The 14,773-nt window shown below is 35.2% G+C and overlaps 1 protein-coding gene across 11 annotated transcripts in view; it reads right to left on the minus strand.

Moving 5' to 3' along the window:
- The window catches only part of LOC129953749 (glycoprotein-N-acetylgalactosamine 3-beta-galactosyltransferase 1-like), a 72,708-nt gene that overhangs the window by 32,851 nt on the left and 25,084 nt on the right, over window positions 1–14,773 (minus strand). For 7 of the 11 annotated variants that reach the window (XM_056067171.1, XM_056067173.1, XM_056067172.1 and 4 more), the window contains exon 2: window positions 9,259–9,669. The exons of the other annotated variants lie outside the window; for them this stretch is intronic. The gene's annotated coding sequence lies outside the window, so the exon portion shown is untranslated. The remainder of the gene's footprint in view (window positions 1–9,258; window positions 9,670–14,773) is intronic. 11 annotated transcript variants of the gene reach the window in all.

Raw genomic sequence — 14,773 nt, forward strand, 5'->3', positions numbered from 1 at the left:
CGTTCTCACTACACATCTCCAAAAGCTCTCTACAGCATGCGATTCTCACTTTTTTCTGTATGTACGTTAGTCCGTCCGTAAGTTCGCGACTTTTTTTCGTCGTCCATAGCTCGAGAACAAGTAGAGATATCGACTTTAAATAAACTTTGCTATACAGATAATAATGCATAAAGACGCACAGAGGGCGTGAATGTTTTTTTACCATAGCAAGTTTTAAAAAAAAGAGGTATATCGAGGAAAATCGAATTGACAGCTTTTTTTATAAAAAATAAAAACCTGAAAAATAAAATGAATTAAAGGTGGTAAAAATTGATTTTCGACTTAAATTTCTTTTTAAATTTTGAACTAATTTTTTTTTTTTTTAATATTGTTGTTAAAATTCACTAACATTTTGAGAAAAATCTAATCGACAGTTTTTCTAACAAAAAATTTAAAACCTATAATACAATTAACAAAAGTTGGTAAAAATTGATTTTCGACTGATATTTCTTTTCAAAGCTTTGAGATATTGGCTTTAAACTAATTTGATCTTATGAAAAATACTGTTTTTAACATTTAATTTAATTTTTAGAAGAATCGAATTGACGGTTTTTTTACGAAAAAATAAAACCCAAACAAAATATTACTAAAAGTTTGTAAAATCTACAAAAAAAATAGTAAGCAAATTAATTTCATTCATCGAATTTGTATTTGTTTAAATTATAAATAAAAACTTTTAAGAATTGCTATACTAAAATTGGTAATAATTGGTTAACGACTTAAAATCCCGTTGACAAATATAGATTTTGAAATCAAACTATTTCATTATATGCCAAATGCGCAACTGGGGCCGATTTAGATGGAGAATTTTGTTGGGTAGGACCCTTCCTCCTGTAGTAAGTTAATAAGTGAAGCGTTTTTTACTAAAAGTGTCCATTTTTAAGAGCAAGGTGTTGTCTTTTGAAAATTGACAAATAAAAATTATGCTTTTACTTAAAAAGAAACGTTTAAACCTAAGTAAAATTGTTAAAATTGTTTCCAAATTATGAGCGTTTTTCAATCACAGGCCATCGTGAAACGTCTTCTTGACTGAAAAAGAAAAACTGTTGGAAAACTAAAAACATCTATGCAGCCTGTTAACAAATTTATATATAAAACAGTTACAAAATGCGGCTTACATGTAAACCAAATGCACAATAGATGTGTTTAATTATGTACATACATTGTTCACTGTTCTAGATTTTTAACACCACCTTTTTAAATTTTCATTAAATTTAAAGCCCCAAAAACTGCAATCAACAATATACCTATAATTGTTTGGAAATAAAAACGTTGCAACACTTCTACATCTTCTATAAATAAACCTACTTCCAAACAGCTATATCAAATAGAAAATTTCAAAATTTCCTAGAAGAACTCAACTTCTTAATAATTATAGTTTGTTCATCACCATGTCATCAATCACAAAAACAAGAAACATACATTATGATAGAAAAGTACATGGTTCGGAGCTCTTATCATGTTCTATGCAATTATAGCCTCGTGGTCTCTGTCGCAATATATTAGTTCTGCTTTGTTCTACTTGTTTAATGTAGATATAGCTTTTTAAGGTTTTGTTTTGCTCAGATGTTTACAAAATTTGGGACAACTTTAATTGTTTAACAACAATAACGTCTGAAAACTTAACACCTGCTCTTAAATTATTTCTTGTTGTTTTTAAAATATTGTTACTATTTTAGTTTTGTATACCTTTTTTTTAGCTTGAAAATGTTTGATGCTTGTTGTTTTAATTGAAATTAAAGACTTAAATTCTTTAACAAAAAATGTTTTTTTAAAGCTTTAAAATAATTATTTCCTAATTAGATTTGCTCTATAAATAGACTTCAGAAAAACTTCTTTCTCTAAAGAAGAAGTGGGCCATGCAGCTTTGAAGGAACTTAGCAACACTTTTGGTTATGTTTCAAGAAATCCCAACAATGGAAGCACACCTTTTTTGCAGACTTTTAATTGGAAAACATATCAACTTTCATTTGGAATCCCAAACAAATATTGAAAACTATTGATTATTGGAATATATCAAAAGCTTACTTAACAATAGCTCTGTTTCATTTCCCACCTGATTCAGATCAAATCATCTTTTTAATAGTTTACATTAACAAATTGAAATTCTGCTTTATGCTTGGACCTGGACTTTTGTGATCCAAAAGTTAGTTTTTTCTATTTCACTCCAAGAGCCTTTAACATTGTGCTAATTTTTTTTAATTTACAACTTGACACTTTTCAAAATCTATTCCATAAACAATTTGACAAAAATTTTGTAGAATTGTTGAAAAAAACGATAATTGTCAACTTTTCATTTCATAAATAAGTTTTTATGACAATGAACTGTCAAGCAAGAAAACTCAGTTACGGTCAAGTTAAGTATTGACAGTAAAAAGACCTTAAATCATAAACGCTATAATTTTCAAGTGAAAGTGATTACGATTCTTAGTTGGGTTCGCATGTAAAACGTTGCCGGCCGGCGCACAGTGGGACGACTCATAGCAATAAATAAAAAAATAAAATGTTATAGCGGTACTTTTGAGTGATTGGTAAGTCATCACAAATATTTATAGGTTCTAACTGAGATATATTCCCATATTTATCATTAGATGAAACAAATATAAGTTTTCTCGATGAATCTAACCCGGAAGACTTAAATTATATATCCGAAACCGACACCGAATAATAAGTATAGTATATATGTAGATAATAAGTTTATAAATAGTTTTTTTTTTATTTTCGTATTCAAATGAAATTGTTATTTATTGTTCCATTCAAGAAATTTAATTATTTGTTATTAAAAGAAAAGATAAAATTAATAATAAAATGAAAATCCTAAAAAAAAGTTCGCTGCTCAACTCTTTTGATGAAATTAACTTTAATTTCATTGCTAAAACTTTTCCATTTACTTGGTTTTCATGTTTAATTCATAGATTTAGGTCTAAAAAGACGTCCCAATGCAACTTTACGCGATTTCAATAACTTAAACAAAAGATATGATTTTTGCCGATTTCCCCATACATTCGTCCCACTGTGCGGCGCGGCGGTGGCTCTCTCGAAAATTTAAACAAATAAAACACGATGGTTTTGTTCCAAATTTCAATGTTTCTCGATCATAACACATTTCAAGATTAAGCAATGAATTTTTCATTGTATTTTTCTATCATCATTTTGTGAAATATAGATTTGTCAGGCAAGTGTGATTGATGTTAATTTTTATTATGTGATGGTAGAGTAATAATTAAATTTTTTTTCATCTCATCCAGCTCAGATCATTATTAAATAAAATGCACGAATGGGTCTCACGAACTTGCTCCTGTATTCAAAGAGTCTGTTTGAAGTACTTATATAAGGTTTAAAAATATACCTGTAAAACAAGTTTGTCTTCAAAGATATAAATGCCATTTGATTTGTCAAAAAAAAACAACGTGATTCATCCCCAGACAAAACTCATCCAGGAAATGAAAAAATACTTCGGATAGCTTTATTTTAATTTCATATTAGAAGAACCAGGATGGAACATAAATTATCTGAACATAAGAAAGAGGAAGAACATGTATGTTAAAATTATTGTAAAGCGATCGCTTATTGGTTGTGTAGTTAGGTAGGTGTCTAAAACTGACAAACAATAGCGTGCTCAGCTTTATGCATATAGATAGATAAAGACATACTTATAATGATAATGAAGGGATGTTATTGGTAGGTTGAAGATACTTACAATCACATTACTTCTTTCATACAAGTTTTCAGCGCAAACATGGAGTTATTACGTTCAGTTTATTTTTTTGTTACAGTTTAAAAAAACAGGCAAACGAACAGTTATACAAAATTGCATATCATGTGTTGTTTACAGTCAGGCTCTTTTGCGTTTTGGATTTTGGTTATGAAGTGACACGTAAGCAGTAGTTTAAGAGGCTGTAAATAATACAATATACGTTGAAGAAGTGATTCTAATAGAAAAAACATATACTCTTTTTGGCCCGTTTCTTTAAATTGTATTAATTGTTTATTCTTTTATTTCGGCGAAGGCTAAGGTTAAAAGATATTACTTCCTGATAGAGACTTTAAAATAAATTGTTGATTAAATATATCATATTCGTTTATCTGATGCAGATGTGGTCGCGGCGCTACACAACACAGCCATCGTTGGTATTTACAATAGTTATTGTTATAAAAATACATAAATATGTACCAAATGCGTTAATTTGGATAAAAGATAGGAATGTTATTACAATTTTGTTAAAATAATGCGTTTTTTCGGGCTCATGCTTAGGATTTGGTCTGATGAGATTTAAGGTTTTATTTAATGCAGTTTAAATAATTAAAAAAAAAAAAAACATTTTTAGATTCAAAATTTTGCCTAAAAAAAGTAAGTTTTTTTTCAAAAATGGTGATTCCATTTTATAAATCGAAAAAACCTTTGATTTTGCAAATAAAAAATTGCACTTTTGATAATCCCTTATTTGGAGTTATACTAAGGATCTGGCCCCCAGGTTGGGGGTTGTGCCGTCGGGGTGACTTCCTGGCCACGTAAAAACATCATAGTTTCGAAGCAACAACAAGCCTCGGATACGGACGGATTCACTGTTGACAACCCACACAAACGAAATAAGGACAACGAACTTCGGATATGTACGTGGAATGTTAGGTCACTTAATAGACCACGTGCAGCCGAACAATTAGCGGAAGCCCTAAACTGCTGCAAGGCAGCCATCCAAGAAGTGCGATGGGATGGACCGGGCAAACGCAAACTAAAAGACTGCGATATCTACTACGGCGACTGCTACCGAGAACAAAGACAGCGTCTATTTGTGTGTGGATTTGTTGTTGGAACTAGGCTCAGGCAAAAAGTCTTGAGTTTCAACAGTGTGAGCGAGCGCATCACGACAATCCGCATCAAGGCTAAATTCGCCAACATAAGCCTAATATGCGCGCATGCCCCAACAGAGGAGAAAGATGAAGACACCAAAGACATATTCTTCGAGCTCTTGGACAAGACATATGAGCAGTTCCCTGGCTATGACATTAAAATTGTCTTAGGAGATATTATATTATAACGGCACGATACCACCTCCGACAACGGATTCAGGCTGGTCGATTTCGCTGCGGGGCGAGACGTTCTGGTAGCTAGTACGCAGTTCACGCATCTCAATATCCACAAGGGGACATGGAAATCTCCTGATCAATCAGCCGTCAACCAGATTGACCACATTGCGATCGACGCACGACACTTCTCCAGTATCCAGGATATCCGAACATTCCGAGAGGCCAACATTGACTCGGACTACTACCTCGTTGTAGCCAAGGTACGGCTACGGATATCCCGATCCAAGTCAAAACAAGGAAGTACTGTGAGAAGATTGGACGTTAGACGGCTAGACGGAGAGCATGAGAAGCGTGCGCTCAGGAGATGGAAGGATGTCACAACAGAAATAAGGTTCGTTAATTTTACCACAAGGTAAAAAAACCTCCCAAGGGTACCAGCCACGAACCGAAGCCTGTAAAAACGATCAAGGGAACATCGTAGTAGAACCACAGTCGATGCTGAGAATATGGAAAGATCACTTCTCCAAATTATATAACGGCGATGACGAACCGAATTCCGCTGTAAGGAAGATAGAACCACTCAACCTGTGCGACGCAGATCAACAATTCCGCCTACCCGACCTTGACGAAGTGAAGATAGCAATATCTAAACTTAAGTCAAACAAAGCTGCTGGAGCTGACGACATCACCGCCGAACTATTCAAAGCAGCAGGCGATGACTTGGTAGGGAGCATGCACCAACTCATCTGCAAAATATGGTCGGAAGAAAGCAAGCCCGATGAGTGGAATCTCAGCATAGTGTGCCCGATACATAAGAAAGGAGACCCTTTAAACTGCGCCAACTACAGAGGCATCAGTCTCCTTTAACATTGCGTATAAGATCCTCTCTGCCGTTTTATGTGAACGTCTGAAGCCATTCGTCAACAACCTGATTGGTCCTTATCAGTGTGGCTTTAGACCAGGAAAGTCTACTATCGACCAAATATTCACACTACGGCAGATCTTGGAAAAAACCCAGGAGCTTCAAATCGATACCCACCATCTCTTTATCGATTTTAAAGCCGCATATGACAGCATCTATAGGGAAGAGCTCTACCGTGCAATGTCTAGTTTTGGCATCCCTGTCAAACTTATCCGTTTGTGCAGAATGATGATGGAGAATGCACGCTGCTCTATCAAGGTCGGAAAAGATCTTACCGATGCATTTGATGTCAAAAAAGGTTTTAGACAAGGCGATGCACTGTCATGCGACAACATCGTTCTGCAAAGAATTGTGCAAAACTCAACCGTCAACACTAGAGGCACAATCTTCCAAAGATCCATCCAATTACTCGGATACGCAGATGATATTGACATAATTGGAAGATCAAAGCGTGATGTCAGTGGAGCGTTTTTGAGCATTGCGACGGAAGCAAAGAAGATGGGTTTAGTGGTCAATGAGGGCAAGACCAAGTATATGCTGTCATCAAAAAAGGACACTGAACAACGACCAGCGCTGAAATCAAACAAAAAAAAAAAACTCTTGCAAATCGCTGCAATTGAGAAGTAAAGTCCTCTCTCGAGCATCTAAAATCACCATCTATAAGACATTCATCATCACGGTTCTCATTTATGGTGCTGAGGCCTGGACCCTGTCAAAGAAAGATGAGAGCGTCTTAGGATGCTTCGAGAGAAAAATTCTTTGGGTGATTTTTGGTCCCGTACGCATAGATGGAGAATGGAGGAGAAGATATAACGACGAACTGTACGGGCTGTATAGCGACACTGACCTAGTTAGCAGAATTAAAGTCCAACGGCTTAGATGGCTGGGTCATGTAGAGCGGATGGTCATCAACGCTCCAGCCCGGAAGGTCTTCGAATCCAATCCCGAGGGACGGCCGGCGCAGTAGAGGAAGACCGCGACTCAGGTGGCGCACCCAGGTGGGAGAGGACCTCAACCAACTTGGCGTGCGAAACTGGACACAGCTAGCTAGGGACCGAGCTGGCTGGAGACGCTTGTTGGTTGAGGCCCAGGTCCGCCCCGGACTGTAGCGCCACCTTAAGTAAGTAAGTAAATAAGTAAGTACTTTTAATAATCGAAAATTGTTAAGGCAATATAAGAGCTTATCCAAAAATAATGAGATCGGTTGATAAGTTGCAGAGAAAATTAAAAAAAAAAACAAATAAAGTTCTACGAGCGGTACCTTTCCTAAGCAATACAAAAATAAAATTTTAGAGAAAATCAAAAAACATTATCGGTTTGTTTTTGAGAAAATCGAATTCACAGTTGTCACATTACAAAAAAAAACTAAAAAAAATTAATAAAAGTTGGTAAAAATTGAATTTCGATTCAAATATCTTTTCAAAACTTTGAGACTATGGCTTTCAACTAATTTCAAGAAATAGTCAGCCCTATCATGAATTCCATCGTAATCGGAAATTTGCTCCGGATCCCAAAAAATCAATAACAAAATCCGTTCGTAGTGAAAAATCTCATACAAATTTGCATTACGAACGGATTTCATGAAATTTTGAAAACGTTAGTTTTCGTTGTACAAAATTGTTTTGGAGATAAAGTAATTTTTTGTTCGTAAAATTTTGGAGGTATGGAAAATATTTTTTTTTTGATTTATAAAAAAAACCATTAATTGGATTTTTTTCCAAAAATATATTTTCTTGGTGTTACCTTACAATATATATGTAATATAAAATTTAATTCAAGTCTCCAGCATTATCGGTTTGTTAGATATTTAGGGTTAACCAAGATTTTCACCTTTTTTTTATAAAAACCACCCACGCAATTTTCTTTAGAGCCCTTTCTGCATTATTATTTGTTTTTATTTGACGTCGATATCACTTCGACGAAAAAAACGACGCGAACGTACAGTTGTGTTCATAAATATAGCAGTGTTTTCCAAATAAAACAAACAGGCCTTCAATATCAACGTTATAATACATTTCGTTAAACTTCTAATAACAAAGCGTTTTGCTTTATGAACTGCGTTCTTAACATGACCCCACAAATTTGCGATGAGGTAAAGGTCGGGGGATTGAGCAGGCAACTCCATAACAGATAGTTTCTTCTGCGCAAACCATGGTTTTGCCTTTTTTGACGTATGGTTTGGGTCATTGTCTTGTTGGTATACCCAAACCAACGACATTTCCTCTTTAGCATGGGATAAATAGGCCCAACCCCGTATAATATGAAAAGCAAGCCCATACCATCATTTTTCCTCCACCATGCTTCGCTGTTTTTATAGTGTACCGTGGATGGCATGCTGCATTTTAGGGTCTTCTCACATATTCTCGACTATCCTTGGACCCAAAAAGGAAGACTTTGCTTTCATCGCTTCACAGAACATTCCTCCATTTCTCTTTTGCCCAATCTCTATGCTCTTTAGCAAACTCCATTCTTTTTGCCATATGTCGTTTCGTCAAGAATGGTACCTTGCGTGGACTTTGGGCTTGTAATTTTGCTTATAAAAGACCTTTTATATAGTGACAACGCTAACAGACAGTTGAAGCCCATTTCTTATTTTCCTAGAGCCTATGGAAGGGCTCTCTTTTGCTAACTGAACAATTTGTATGTCAGTTATTTCAGTAGTCACCCTTTTTGGGCCGCAATCAGTTTATTTTGCCATTTTAAGGCGTTACTGACCATTTTTGCTGAGCAGCCTAGGATGTCTTAAATATTTTGGTAGGTTTTTCCCTTCAAACGCAGTTTTCGAATAAGTTTTCGAATTTCTTCGGTGCAGTGTTTTGACCGTCCCATTGTTTATTTTTGAGCTAATGTTTATTCATTTTTTATATGCTAGTATAGTACAAATACTTTAATACTTTATATAGTATAATATTTACTTACTGAAAAATAAAAAAAAAAAAATTTTAACAATTATTAATTATACCTAAAATCAAAAGCACTGCAATTTTTATGAACACAAATGTACGTACACACGCAAGCACAGACATATCTCTTAAAATCTTTCATTTCGACTCTAGGGACCTTAAAACGTCAAGAAATTTCAAAATCTTCAATTATCAAATCGTTCCAATTTCAATAACTTCCTACGGGAAGTTAAAAATGAAGTTTTTATGGTAAAAATAAATCATTAACTTTCTATCAGCATTCGTGTTTTAGCGACTTACATGTAAAAGAGAACTAAACTTTATAAACCAAAATGTTTAAAAAAAAATTATTAATTCTCTACTCACCTTATAATTATTGTCTTCTTTTAATTCCATCAGCCTGTCATATTAGTTATAATAATTGTATCACACATTTTGCTGTTCTCCCATTTCATTCATTTATTTAACATTGACTTTGTTTTATTTTCGATGCATGTGCATAAATATTACGATTTTCACTCAAGTCAAGTCCAGCTCAAGTTTGAGTGTATTTTTATTATTATTTTAATTCTTGATGAACATGCACTTTTATTTTATTCTTTCATTTCATTCTTTGTCTTTTGTTATCATATTTTGTTACTGTCTCTCTTTTTCTCCTTCTTCGTCTTTATTATATTTTGTGCAAGTTGTGTATTATTTTTGTAGATAATATTTATTTGCTTGTGTTGTTTTCTTTGCGATATATTCACCCCCACTGCATGCCGGCATTAATAAAACCTTTAACGATTGATTGATCAAATCAATGAGACAAGAATTGAATTTTATTGATTAACAAAGAAGGATTAATAAAATAAAACAAGAACAACGAAAAGACAAAATTAAAGTTCATTAATTCAGTTGATTAACTTATTATCAAAAAAAAAATACATAAAAGCGGGAACATAATTCGATGAAGGGATTTTTGTGTGTTTTCAATATCAAGTTACAAACTATTAAATTTTATTTCAGGAACTAGCTACTATACACGTTAACATCTCCGCGCCGCCGCCACCGTAACAGCTTCTGAGTTCTGACAGTTTATGATTCAGATTAGGTACACAGAATGTGTCAGATTTGCTTAAAGTATTTTATTCCATCCTCAGAATGGAAGGGGCTTGGGATGGAAAGGTTGTTTAAAGTCAACTGATATCGTTCGAACGACAAGAACCACTAAACAGAACAAATGCAGTTGGCTGGAGCGGATTAAATTGCCCCAGCCCCAGCCCTAGAGATGAAGTCCGGACGGAGAGAAAGAGAGAGAGAGATAGAGAGAATAATGAGAATTTTATGGAACTTTGCTTTGCTATTAATTTTTTTTTTAGTTTATATTTGTATATCAATTAAGAGCCCACATTCTGATTCTGATTCCGACTTGCCTGCATTACATGTGCTCGGCTACCATGATATGATTTTATGCACTATGTCCAGTGATGTGTGATTTTGTCTTTTGTTGGTTTGGGCTTTGGGGCAAAAGAAGTTACATTTCTGTACTTGCGCTACCCACAGGAACTATAGGGCAAGTTTTGCATTCGTAAAAAATGTCAAGCCCAATATTTAAAGTAAACATGACATTACGGTGTTAGAGAAATTGAAAAAAGGTGCGTCCCACCATTCCGTCTAACTGTCTATCTGTCTGTCCTCGCGCCTACAATCTAAGGCCGATTGAGTTAAAACTTGAGAATTAAGTTTTTTAGAAGATTCGCGTTAGGCATAGAAAATAGAAACCGATAATTTGTATTCAATTATCTCTAAAATATTATTTCTTAATTTGGCTTCTTTTAAATAAAGATTGTTTCTATTACCTCAGAAGGGTACCCCCATATAGAACCATTTTTTTTTTTTTTTTTTTTTATAATAAACACACACTCAAGGGGATATTACTACCCTTATTATGCAGATGCACGGTGTGAGCACTAGGAAGAGGAGAGAGGGTTTAAAAGGAGATGTCGGTGCACATTGGTTTTGAATTCCTGAATATTGCAATGACTAGGAAAGACAGAGTGTGGTAAGACATTCCACATTCGCGTAGTACGGCTAAAGAACGAATCTCTGTATTTGACAGTATGGCCGAAGTTGGGCTTGAGGGTATACTGATGAGCATTCCTAGAAGCGCGAGTATTACGGTTGAACTGTTTAAGGGGAGGAATGCAAATGGCTATTTCACTAGAGCATAAGCCGTTAAAATAACGGTAAAAAAGGGTCAGACAAGAGACCTTACGACGATGTCCAATCGAAGTAAATGAACTTATGATGATATTATCACCTATCAATTTAAATGCTCTACGTTCAATACTATCCAAGAGGCTTAAGTAAGTTGCAGGAGCACCAGCCCAGAGATGGGAGTTATACTCAAGCTTTGGACGTATGTAAGTCTTGTAGATAAAAACCATATCAGAAGGGGTGAAATATTTCTTGCATCGCCTAAGAAAACCCAAACACCTTGCGGCAATTTTGGCGACATCGCGTATGTGATCATTCCATAAGAGGTGGTTGGTGACACACACACCGAGAATATCGAGGTGTTTAGTCTCATTGATGCAAGTGCCATCCATGGATAATGGCAATGGGGGTATATCTCGCTTTAACGATACAAGACAGCATTGGGTTTTCGAAACATTAAATTCCACGCGGTTTTTTAATCCCCATTGAACAATGCTGTTTATATCGGAATTTAATGAGCTTATCATATTTTGTCGTTGCAGTTCCACATCTGAAGAAGAGGGATGTGAGTCTGAAAACGAATATGAAAAGCTCAGAGTACTATCGTCAGCGAAACAATGTATTGGATTAGATGTTGCAGACAGAAGATCATTAATAAAAATGAGAAAGAGTGTTGGAGATAAAACAGAGCCCTGGGGCACACCAGCATTTATTTTATGGTTTTCAGTCTTGAATCCATCCAATACTACTTGTATTGAACGATCCGAAAGGTAATTACTAATCCAATGAAGCAGGGATTCATGAAAACCGAATGCACGCATTTTCGATAAGAGAGCCTGATGCCAAACCCTATCAAATGCTTTTGAAATATCAATTGCAATAATCTTACTTTCTCCAAAACTATGTAAAGATTTGCTCCACTGTTCGGTGAGATGAACCATGAGATCACCAGTGGACCTATTGCTACGAAAGCCGTATTGTCGGTCATTAAGAAGCTTTCGATCTTCAAGATATTTCTTGAGCTGATAATTAATCAGCGTTTCCATGACCTTGGAAAGAAGGGACGTAAGTGGAATCGGTCGGTAGTTAGAGGGTGAGGAAGATTCGCCTTTTTTGGGAAAAGGCTGGACAAATGCCGTTTTGTATCAGCTCAGAACGAGACCTGAGGAGTAGGACAGATGAAAAAGCTTACGCAGTGGTTTTGCCAGCGTTGAAGAACACCTCTTCAGAACAATAGCGGGGATACCATCCGGACCAGCGGATTTATGTGTGTTTAGATCTCTTAGGACTCTTGCCACAGTACGAGTGCGAAAAAAGATTGGTCCCATAGAATCACTAACTCGCTCAAGTACAGGCGGAGTCATAACACTCACTGGCAGCCTAGTATTGGCGGCGAACTGCCTAGCAAAGAGATTAGCTTTCTCTAAAGAGCTAACAAAAGGAGTGTCATTAACAACGAGCGTAGGAACCGAAGAAGAGGAAGAATTCCTCATGTTTTTTACAAATGACCAAAAATTTTTACTGCCTTTGGGACATTGCAGTATTTGTTGCCGTAAATTTTGGTCATGTAAAAATTTGGTCCGTCGAATATGGGCGTTGCAGGCCTTCCTGGCTTGTTTGAACTTTTTCCGGCTTTCCTCAGTACGGTTGGCTTTATAGCAACGGAAACTAACTTCTTTGATCCGAATAACCTCTTTACAGCTCGCATCAAACCAAGGGTTATCCTTGGGTCTGATACTTTTAACCCTGTTTGGTATAAAAGTTCTCATTCCCAGGAGAATTAAACTTGTGATCATATCAGTGCTGGCGTCAACGTCACTATCGAGGAAGCATAGTGACCAGTTAAAGATCCTGAAGTAATTATTGAGGCCGTCCCAGTTGGCTTTCTCGTATTGCCAAACGGTTCTCTTAGGAGCTCTTTCTTTAACTGAACAGTTTTGACACGAGAAATTTGCTGATATAACACAATGGTCAGATGTGCCTAGAGGAGATAGAACACTAACAGTGTACTTATCAGGGTCAGAGGTAAGATACAAGTAAAGAGTGTTTTCTGCTCGACCTTCAACGTCCGATATTCGGGTGGGCTCGTTGACAAGCTGAGTTAGGTGGTTCAACTCAGCGAAGATTTCTGCACTCACTCCATCGGGTGTTGTCCATTATATTGTTTTTAATGTTTTTTTTTTAGAACTGATTTGAATGTTTCTTTTTCTGCAAATGACCTTATTCTCTAATATTTGAGGACCAAAAATAATTTTCCTTATTATTAAATTCTCATCTTTCATTTAAATCTTTAAAGACAAACTTATTTTATTGGTACATTTTTTAATGTTAAAATTTTAAAATATTAATCTATTTGTAAACCTATTTGATCTATTGATACAGAAGCAAGTTCTTGCTATCAAGTCGTGCACTTTATTTGTTTTAGATTTGGAACAAAAAAAAAACTGTTTTATTTTTTTCAAAATTCGATATTTTAAAAACTGGTCAACATTTTTAAACGAAAATTAAAATTTAAACGTATTTATATAAAGACAAAGGATCGTTTATTTAAAAAAAAAAATGCTTGCAAATGCTTCATAAGAACGAAAGTGTTTGTTATCCAGGTCATGTGCCATTCATAGATACAAGTGATAATCAGAAGAAGCAATGTGTGCAGAATACGGCGGTAGGGATAGGAACTCCAATTTTAACGTTTCCAAGTACCTTTTGACTACTTTTGCAAATTGGGATCGAGCATGAAAAATAATTATATCGTGCTTCTCGCTGTATAATTGCCTTCGATAACGTTCACGCCAAGCAGGTCCTACTAAACGCAGAGTTTGTTCTTGGACCCATTAAAATTCGGTTTGGTCGTCGACTTAGAAGCATGATTGTTTGCGTATAACGTTATTGTTATAAACCCCGATTAAAATGCGATGTAGAAATGTCTGCCTTTTTGTTTATGAAGCTGTATCACTTCCAATGAACTTGACAACTCTTCTTGAGTTGGACGCTAGTCTTCAATTATTAATGCTTCCCCTATTATGCTGGTATTCCACGTTGTCTTACTAATAGCGTCCTCACCATACGCCGTAAGTGTATTTGATAAGAATCAGCCGCAGTTCTCTTAATATTGAAATAAAAATGTAGAATCTCCCACAATTGGCGAGAATCAGCTCGTAAACTGAAATTTACAAACGAATACAACCTAACGATGTAAACTCAAATCGGTGAATTTTTGAATGGGGCTATGTTGACAGAGTTCCAAGGTAATTCACTCTCATTTGCGATCTGTTTGGTTCTGTCGCACTATTTCGAAAAACGGCCAGCGACAGCAAATAATTAAATTGAGAAAAAAAAACGCTTTAACGATTTTCGAATAAAAATAATAGATCAAAGTTTAATAAAATAACATTTAAACTTTAGAAGACAAACTTATTTTGCAGGTATGTACATTTATAAAACTTTTTTTAACAGACTCTTTCGATATATTTTATTAGCAAGTTCATGCGACCCAGTTTTCTTTAGATTGTACGCATTTATTTAAAAAAAAAAAAAACATCCAATGAAACAACAGTTGAATTATAATTGTAAAATTGAGTTATCGTTTAAAATAAAAATGTATTTAAAAAACAATGTTGATAAGACTATTATAAAAAATGAAAGTAAACCTACACCCGCATGTAGCACATATAATTTATAC

Source organism: Eupeodes corollae, chromosome 1 (genome assembly GCF_945859685.1).
Source record: "Eupeodes corollae chromosome 1, idEupCoro1.1, whole genome shotgun sequence".
In the NCBI taxonomy this organism is placed as follows: Eukaryota; Metazoa; Arthropoda; class Insecta; order Diptera; family Syrphidae; genus Eupeodes; species Eupeodes corollae.